The following is a 9,519-nucleotide window of genomic DNA, read 5'->3' as shown; positions in this document are numbered from 1 at the left end:
GCCTTCTTGTCTTCGTACAGTTCTCCCAACATCTGTTGCATAGTCAAGAATGCTTGCTAAAATTTTTCATCACTCATCTTAGTTTCAGTGTTTTCACCTGCATCAGATCCTATCATGGTCAACTTATGAACGACTCATCACTTTCCAATCTCTGGATCAATCTGCTCAAGGATTCCTTCTCCTCATTGCGACTTTGACCTGGTTAACATTCAATGGAAAATTCTAAAAACACAACCTACTCTGATACAAAATTGTATGTTCGGAAATGATCATATATTAAAACTGATGTAGAATTGATTAGCCATTATTGAATTGATTGTTAACTGAAAGTGCAGAAATCGAGGAAACTTCTTGAGAAGAAATACTTTACGACAACTGATTAAACTTAAGTAAGACACATAACAGTAGTGAAAACAGTAAAATCACAGTGATGCCATACAACAAAGTTGATTACGAAGTTCGACCCTGATGGAATACTTCTCCGGGTCCACTTTCAAGATGGGTGACCACTTTATTAGGATTGAAATGAAGGAGTTTGATTACACAGAGAATAGACCATACTGAATGTGCACGCAGGCACTTTTGATCACTGTCAAAAGGAATCCCTCTTAACTAGCTTTCCAACGCCTATCATGGTTCCCAATTCTGACTCCTGATGCTCATGTTACACTAAAAACAAAATAGCCTCTCACTTCCAGAATCTGCATACAAAAACTCCAAAACCACTCTTTCTACTTCAATGAACAAAAACCTCCTTTTAAACCCACCAGGTGCATTCAAACCTCCTCAAGCTGAATTTAGGAGTGAATCATCTCAAAATAGGGTTTGAATTGGTTCAGTCTTGTCATGGCTGGACACCTTAAGATAGGGTTGCATGGTGGTTACATTAATTAATAGAAAAAATCTTAACAAAACCCATTTATAAACTTTGGGTTAACTCCAAAACCGTTAACAGTTACTGTTAGCGTAAATTGGGTGGATCGCTGGCATGTGACCAAGTGGTCTAACCCTTGGTGGCCACCTACATGGTCTATCCTCGTGGTTCCGACGATCAATACTCTGGCAGTTGAACATTGATGTTCACATGTCAACTGACTCCCGCGGTTTCCGCTACGGTTAGCTGTAACTAATTTTCACCGCCGTGACTGCTAGTCGATCTAACACTTGACTCTGGTCACATGTCATGGTTTATACCTGCGGTCTCCAACATGGTCTAGGGACTCTATAAACTCTGGCGGTTCCCACACTGTTGTTCACATGCTACCACCACCCATGGTCTTCTCCCACACGGTTACATTAATTATGTGGTTCCTCTATTCACATGACTGGTTCCACTGCGGTTTGCTAACCCTCTACGGTTTGGAAAATTTATGTATATTGTTATGTTTAACATTTCTTTTCATAACTCGAGAGTTAAAACATAGGTTTAGACTTTAGGTTTTAAGGTCTAGAGCTTAGGTTTAATGTATTTTACTACATTTAGTGTGGTAATATGGTGTAGAACTTAGGTAATTGTGGTTTAATACATGGATTATTTAAGACATGGTTTAGTGTATTAGACTTTGGTTAGGTTTTTTTTAGATGTAGATTATGGTTTTAATACATAGAGTTCATCAAACCCATTTACAATCATTTGTCACAAAGTGACATTCACCCACATGGTGAAGAGAACCAAACCTTGTAAATGGATGACAAAACCCACATCGACGCCAACTCCTGCAAAGTGGATGACAACCTTATGTCGACAAATCCACATTGACAACAATTCCTACGAGGTGAATGAATATCACATGTCAACACAAAAACTCTACAAGATGAATGACAAACACATGTCGCCGACCAAATCCTGGCGGAACTGACGACAAGCTCATGTTGACAACCAGGTACACACCATATCAACTGAACACCATAAAAAACCATAAACATCACCTGAACAACCTGAACCATATACAACACTATCGAAACTAAATGACATTGAACTGAATGCTGATGATGGTACTGAACACTGACGATGAACTTATGTAACTAATCTGACAAGATCCTCCTAGATCAAAAACCAGTCCCAAGTGAGCAAGGAAAATTTTTTCTCCTTGATGATGATCTGGAGACGGATGTGTACAATCTAGCATTTGATAAGTCACAGCAAAGGATTGTATAGGCATGAAGGAAGTAACTCCCAAATAATCATACATCACCTACGCACACTAAAGAAAGGGTGATTGTACTAGATGTTAGAAGACATCTAGTTGCCATGGATGAGGCTTCTAAGACTTATGCAGAAGCCACGAGTTTGATAGTCAAGTTCTTGATAGTCAAGAATGATCGAATGGTGAAGGACTTGCAAGAGGCTAGGCAAAGAACAGAGCAGTCCACTGGATCCATCATGATAGAAATGAAGAAATCAATAGTGGAGTAGATATCAACTTTGGAGGCCACAAAGAGGTTTTCCATCTATACAGATTTTAGCATTAGTGCACTCAAATAACCCAAACTCTCAAATACATTCACAATGTTATTGTGCACATGCAAGAATGGACAATGAGGTACAAGGGACCCCCACTTTACTTACATAAGAGGATGAAGCCAGAGGCTGGGCTAGACAAAGGACAGATTTGAATGTTAATATGGAACTATGAGCAACACCCTCTATCAATCACTAGCATTGAGGCTTCCTATGCATGGTTGTTCAGGAATCTAGATGTCATAGTGTGAATTCACAAGATCCCTTCCATCAGAACCCTCACCCAGGCCATGAGGAAGAACCATGTCATGCTAGATGTCAACAAGTACATAGAGAAAATGATGCGCGAAGCCACTTGATGACTTGCAGCTTAATGCAGAGAACATGCAAAGGTACATCAATGGTCCAGCCACACTTAGGACAATGTTTTGCATGCTTCAAGATGAGCTAGATAGAGATTTCAGAACCATATACCCAAAATCCATGGAGGTAAGAGTCCTCTTCGACAAATATGTCACCAAACAATACGGGAACACAATAGCGCAATACCAAGCCTCATATCAGTTCACCACTGAAGACCATCGTGAGGAGGTTACCAAGTTGTTCTTTTCCCAAGACCACGAGTGTTGTTGTTTGTATTGTCAGTCCAAATCAAGCCTATTTTTGTCCCACATGGATATATGTGGAAATCTTATTATTGTAAATATGTTGTGAGTGAAATTCCAAGTGTCATTAGTGGAATTTGAATGGCCACTATTGTAATATGAAGAGTCATGAGGGTAGTCCAAGATTCAAAGGGGAATGTGAAGGGTCACCCCACCCTTTTTTATATATAGAACCTCATAACTCATAGTACAGGCTTTTGGGTGCCAAGCTTTTGGCTAGGCATTTCTTAGAGAAGGCTTGGAGAGTATTGTGACGAACCTTGGCTTCTCCATAGTGCAGAACGTGTACATCTCTTTGGAGGAGCAGGATGTGTTGACTCTAATGTTCCATTATTGTGGCTAGTAATTGTCAATGGTGTATGTATGTATGGCACTTTCACTTAATAATATACAACATAGCAAACATGCTTTCATTCATATGTTCTTATTGTAGTTGGACTATTCTAGTTTCTTTAGCAATGTATGTTATTTAACTTACTCATTTGCGTATGAACTATTTTGTATGAAATTGTATGAATCTTGTTCCAATTATGTTGTTGGTTTAACCCATCACTTTGGATTGTGTCCTATTTTTCTTTCCATCTTGTGATTTCATTCATCTCATGTGTTCCTTTAGGATGCGTACTATTACAGGATTCTAGGGGACACACTTCCTTTTCCCCTCCATGTGTTAGAACCCCCATGCATCTCACTTGACTCACTGCAAGGTCACACACTTGATTCTGACAAAGATATCATACTTACCTCTGCATGCTATCGTAGTCAAGGCATTGCTTAACTACCCACTATTGGGACTCCCACTCCAAACAATCTGAGGTCTAGTTGGGACTTCTTACCGGGGAGATCCCCTGAAATTTTAGCAGGTCCAGCGCCGACAACATTTCTGGTGCTAGAAGGAGGGCCAAATGACAAGATGAGTCCTTAAACTCTGTTTTGAATCTCCACACATCTATCATGACTTGCATTACAATCAAGCTTCTGACATGTCTGTCTGATGGATGTGATTTTGAAGTGTTAGACGATCTCTCAATGACTTGTCACATTTCACATACGATGATGAAGGTAGATCACCCTTGCTTATACACAGAGTTTCCTTCATGGGCTTCTATGAAAGGAATGAAATCCAAGAGGGTCACATTTCCTGCTCATTGTTCGCATTCACGTTCTGAGGATACACACTACAATCAAGGATAATTTTAGGGGCGAATGTTCGCCCTTTGTCGAAATTAAGGGGTTTTAAATTTTTAGTGGGCGAATATTTTGTATCATAGTACATTTTTACAAATCACCTCAAATAGCCCACCTTATTTTAAGGGAGACGGTAAAAAAGGTAAATTTATCCCTTGAAATTAGGACTTACAACCTTCCATTCGCCCATTTTCAAGAATAGGTTTTATTTAAGTGAATCCATTCGCCCATTTTCAAGAATAGGTTTTATTTAAGTGAATCCTATGGGCCAAATACCATATTTATAAATGAGGTATGGTAAATTAATAAAAATATAAATAAATGAGAGGTATGGTAAATAAATAAAACATTTTTTATATTTACTCCATAAGTCACCTTATATACATGTAAGGGTGTAAACAAATAAAAATATAAGTAAAGTGGAGGTATGGTAAATAAATAAAACGTCATTTTATACTTACTCAAAAGGTATGGTAAATAAATAAAAATATAAATAAACTAGATGTATCCTAAATAAATGAAACCTCTTTTTATATTTAGTCCATAACCCTCATTCTATTTATGAAGGCTCAAGAAAGAGGTTTTATTTAAGTGAATCCTATGGGCCAAATACCATATTTGTAAAATAGGTATGGTAAATTAATAAAAATATAAATAAACGAGAGGTATGGTAAACAAATAAAACATTTTTTTATATTTACTCCATAAGTCACCTTATATTTAAGAACACTCAAAAAATGGGTTATATTTAGGTGAAACCTATGGCCAAAATACTATGGGACAAATACCATGGACTAGATTGTTATTAATACCATGCAAAAAACCATTATTAACCCTAATATTAGAATTAATAAAAATAAAAATGGCACATGGTATTGACCCATGGTATTCACCAAAATGGAACATGGTATTGACCCATGGTATTCACCTGGAATGTAGCCTATTTAAATGGGGGAATTAAACCAGCATGTAGCCTATGCTAAGATTCACTAGGACTTTACAAAGTTTTATTATTTAGTGAAAGACTCACCAAGGTCTTACAAGATTTTATAATTGAGTAAAATATTCTAATAAAAATAAAAATGGCACATGGTATTGACCCATGGTATTCACCAAAATGGCACATGGTATTGACCCATGGTATTCGCCTGGAATGTAGCCTATTTAAATGGGGGAATTAAACCAGCATGTAGCCTATGCTAAGATTCACTAGGACTTTACAAAGTTTTATTGTTTAGTGAAAGACTCACCAACATCTTACAAGATTTTATAATTGAGTAAAATATTCGCCATTCCTAGTGAGAGATTCGCCAAAAAATTATATATACATATTATATTATTGATAAAATCGCCTTCCATTTTTCCTATATACCATGGAGATTCGCCCATTTATTATATTTATAAATTTAGGGGGGGTTCTTAAAATTTTCCCTGACTACAATGTTGTGTCACATTGCCCGTAACATCTATTCACTCTTTTGACCACCTGATCGGATAGTTGGTACATGCTCTCTATCGGTATGATCACAATGCACTCAACAAAAAAATTATGGAATTACGGAAAGCACCTGATGAATCCCTTTTGAAATTTTGGGATCGCTTTCGTAACCTCACATTTCAAATCCCTGAAGATGAAATTGATTCGAAATTTCTTAATGAAATATTTCAGTATCTTTTTCACATATCTGAAAATCCAAATATCTTAGAATCATTCAAACCCCTCCCAACATACCTCGATGTTAGAGATTCCAAATCTAATATGGACAAGGTTGTTGTCACAAGTGACCATCTGTCCTCCTCTCATCAAGAAGCTCTAGCTCTGTGGGATGAGGTGGGAGAAGGTGCACGAACATATGTTGAACTGTCACATCCTCCTACCCCACCTACTTTGAACATCTGCACATATTTTGTTTGCAAGCTCGTTGGTTGTCACATTGTCTCATCTGCTCAACCTCTGTCCTCTGGTTCATTTGATCCTCTGGATTATACTATGTTGTGTCCTCCCATTCTAGAATCCACCGCTATTGTTCACAAGGACCAAGTTGTGGACAGAGTTGGTGTTGAGAAGCCAACCTATGATATCATTTATGACAAGTATGTGTGGGAATCTTTAGAAGAACATGTGGTGAAGGATGACCTTCTTTCATCCACACCTCATCCACTTTGTCCTGACATATTTTTTGATTCTACCATTTCTGATTTGTCTTTTGAAAATCCATCCACAGATTTTTTTAATTCTGACCATTCACATAACACACCAGATATTTTTTTCATTTGATTGTGGAGAGGACACATCTTTCTTTTGAAATCCACCCAATCTATCATATTTTATTTCTAGAAACTTAGAGGGTGAACATTCTTATTTCTCATCAACCCCTCAGTATGATTCATCATATCATGAGGATCTTGATGAACATCTCAATTTTTTTTTATCTCAGTTGTCGTGATCTATTTATTCCTTCATTTGATCACGATGTTGATTCATTTGTTGTTAATCTTTCTAAGCCACTGGTATTTGACAATCTACCTAATGATGAAGTGGAAACCCCTCAAGCCTTAGAGGCACTTTAGCCTGCGCTGATGGTTATGTCAGGTCCTCATTGTCTTGAGGTTAGCTCCACTTTCGATCAAAAATATATTGAAACGCCCCTAGATTCTCATCACTCACCTATTTGCATTGAAGATCAATCCCATCCACAGATTTTACATCCTCCTCCTCAATCACATAATCCTATCACTCATGCATTGGAGGAATCATACACAACAAGCACTCTTGTGAAGTGAAATTTTTATTCCTTTCTCATGTTTTCTCGATTGTCACGGTCAAAAGAGTGTACATGATCATTGTCTATGCATAGTGTGTTGCAACACCATGATACATCCACAGAGTGTTTGTCTTGCACTTTTACTCTTTTCTTTTTTATGGACGCATTCAAACTTTGAGCGTGTTGGTCTTAATTGCATATCTTTTTTTGTGTTGGTTTACTTGTATATCTTTGTTTTCAATTATGCCTTCAATAACATGGTCCAACCAATGCACCGGTGGCTGCATTAGAAATATCACTTTACATGAAATGGCCCATGCATTGTTTAGTTTAGGAGTAGGAGTAGTTTTTACTTTCTTTTTTTCTTTGATTTCTTGTTTTCTTTTCTTACACGTTTTCTTACTTACTTTTGTTAATTTCATTTTCTTATGTCCTTTGCTTGTTTGTTTGTTTGCTTGTTATGTACCTATAGGGTTAGCTTCATATGAAACCGTGTTTGGCTCTTGAGCCAAGAAAGGTGAAGTACAAGAGGAATTGTATAGCTATAAACAATTGGTTATCTTTTGTCCTCTCTCTTTATGAAGAGAATGTTGTCTTCAGCCAATGATACCCTGATGGAAAATACATTATGTTCAGAGTGAGTCTTGGTGGAAACACAATGCTTTCATTTTTAACTAGTACCGCCTACTCTAATCAGTTTTTATATATTCGATTAACCCTTGTCAACCCAATAAAGTAGAGTAAGGTGAGGGGGGGAACCTTAAAAAGTATGTCAGAGGTATATATAACATACTTCTCTGAAGGGATAACCTCTTCTGCTCTCAATAAGTTGGGATCCCTCTTCCGCCTCATGAAATAAATAAGTGCCTATGCACAATTCTTTGAAAATAAAAATAAAAAATAAAAAATAAAATAAAGGCAAAAGAAGAGAAAGGCTTCCTTCGTAGAGAGGTGATGCAAGTAACTCTATCAGGGTACTAACCAGGCTCATTGGCAGTGGAGCGATGCTTGTGTTCCTGCGTAACTCTTTCGGGGTACTGTCTAGGCCTACTAGCATCGAAGAAACACCGAATATGAAACTAAAACTCTGGCAGTTATATTACTTGTGCATCAATATACCCCTCATCCCCAATCAAAAAACTCAGTTGGATTGGCTTTGTATGCATGCTTACCAATCAAAAGAATGGCAAGGATTATATCTTTGACACAAGCTAGTGAGGAAGCCATGACGATCAAAGAATTGAACAATACTTTCGGAGGATTTAGACTCACTTTACATGAGACAAGGCCCATATAAAGAGCTAGAGTTCTACCACTGTGTCACCAATGTTGTAGCGGCTATAACCACCCTCTAAAACTTTTCCTTCACTTTGTTTTGGAGCCTCCCTACTCAAAATATTAGCAGCATGTCTTACACTGCTCAGGTACTTGTGTTTCATTCATGTTTATATTTCACTTTACAGCTTTTGTTCACTTACTTTCTTTGCTAACTAACCACAAGCTGACCATGTGACTTGGATTACATCTGGCTTTTTTGTTGTATTGGAAAAATGCACAATCCTAGAGGGCAACCTTCCTTGCTCTCAAGAATTGTGCATAGCAATGTAGCAACCTACCTTGCTCTCCAAAATTGTGCAGAGTAGCCCCGTAGTTAGCCTTGCTCTCTAAAATTGTGTAGAGCATCTCGATAATGAGCTTGACCTCAGAAATTTCACAAACCCGGCTAACATTTTGTCTTCAGCTGAGAAATTGCACAGAACATGAGAGGCAACCAAAGCCACTTAGACTAGGAATTGCCCAGAATCATTCCATCAGTTGTTGTCTTATGCATGTGATGGAAATTTTCCTGGTTCCCCCCAAAACTGCGTAATTTCCCCATGCATACATGGCAGCCTTTCTTGAAAAAGAAAAAATCATCCCTAAAAAATAGGGATCTAATTTTAGCACTGGGAGTTACACTCAAATTGATTTTAGAAACTTCCTGCCACTTGTTGCTTTTTCCTAGATTTTTGGCATTTGTGTCATAAACCTTGAATCTTCCAAATCTATTTAATTGACACCCTAGAGCTCTTTCTACACATTCGATCTTGGAGCTCTGGCATTCCCGAGGCATATAGGAACATTCAACATAGTTGGTGCAAATTTTCCAGGTAAGTCTTTATTTTCAAGTCTTTTGCTTCTTTTTGTGTCACTTTTGTTTCCTTGGCTTATGTGAATGCTTTTTTCATGTTTTACTCAATGACTGATGGTGTTTTTGTTTGTTTTAAATAGTAGAAGTGTTGTTTCAAGTTTTTCATTGTCTTTCTTAAGCGTTACATGCATAACACTATTTTTTCACTAATGGTGGTCATTACAGTGACTCTCCCCAATAGATTTGTTTTTCATTCGTTTGAATGATTCCTTCATTGGTTTTGATTGCATTCATTATCATTCACTCCTA

Source organism: Pinus tabuliformis, chromosome 8 (assembly GCF_031772625.1).
Source record: "Pinus tabuliformis cultivar Carrire ecotype Pingquan chromosome 8, CPIR1, whole genome shotgun sequence".
Classification (NCBI taxonomy): Eukaryota; Viridiplantae; Streptophyta; class Pinopsida; order Pinales; family Pinaceae; genus Pinus; species Pinus tabuliformis.
This window is presented reverse-complemented; position numbering follows the sequence as displayed.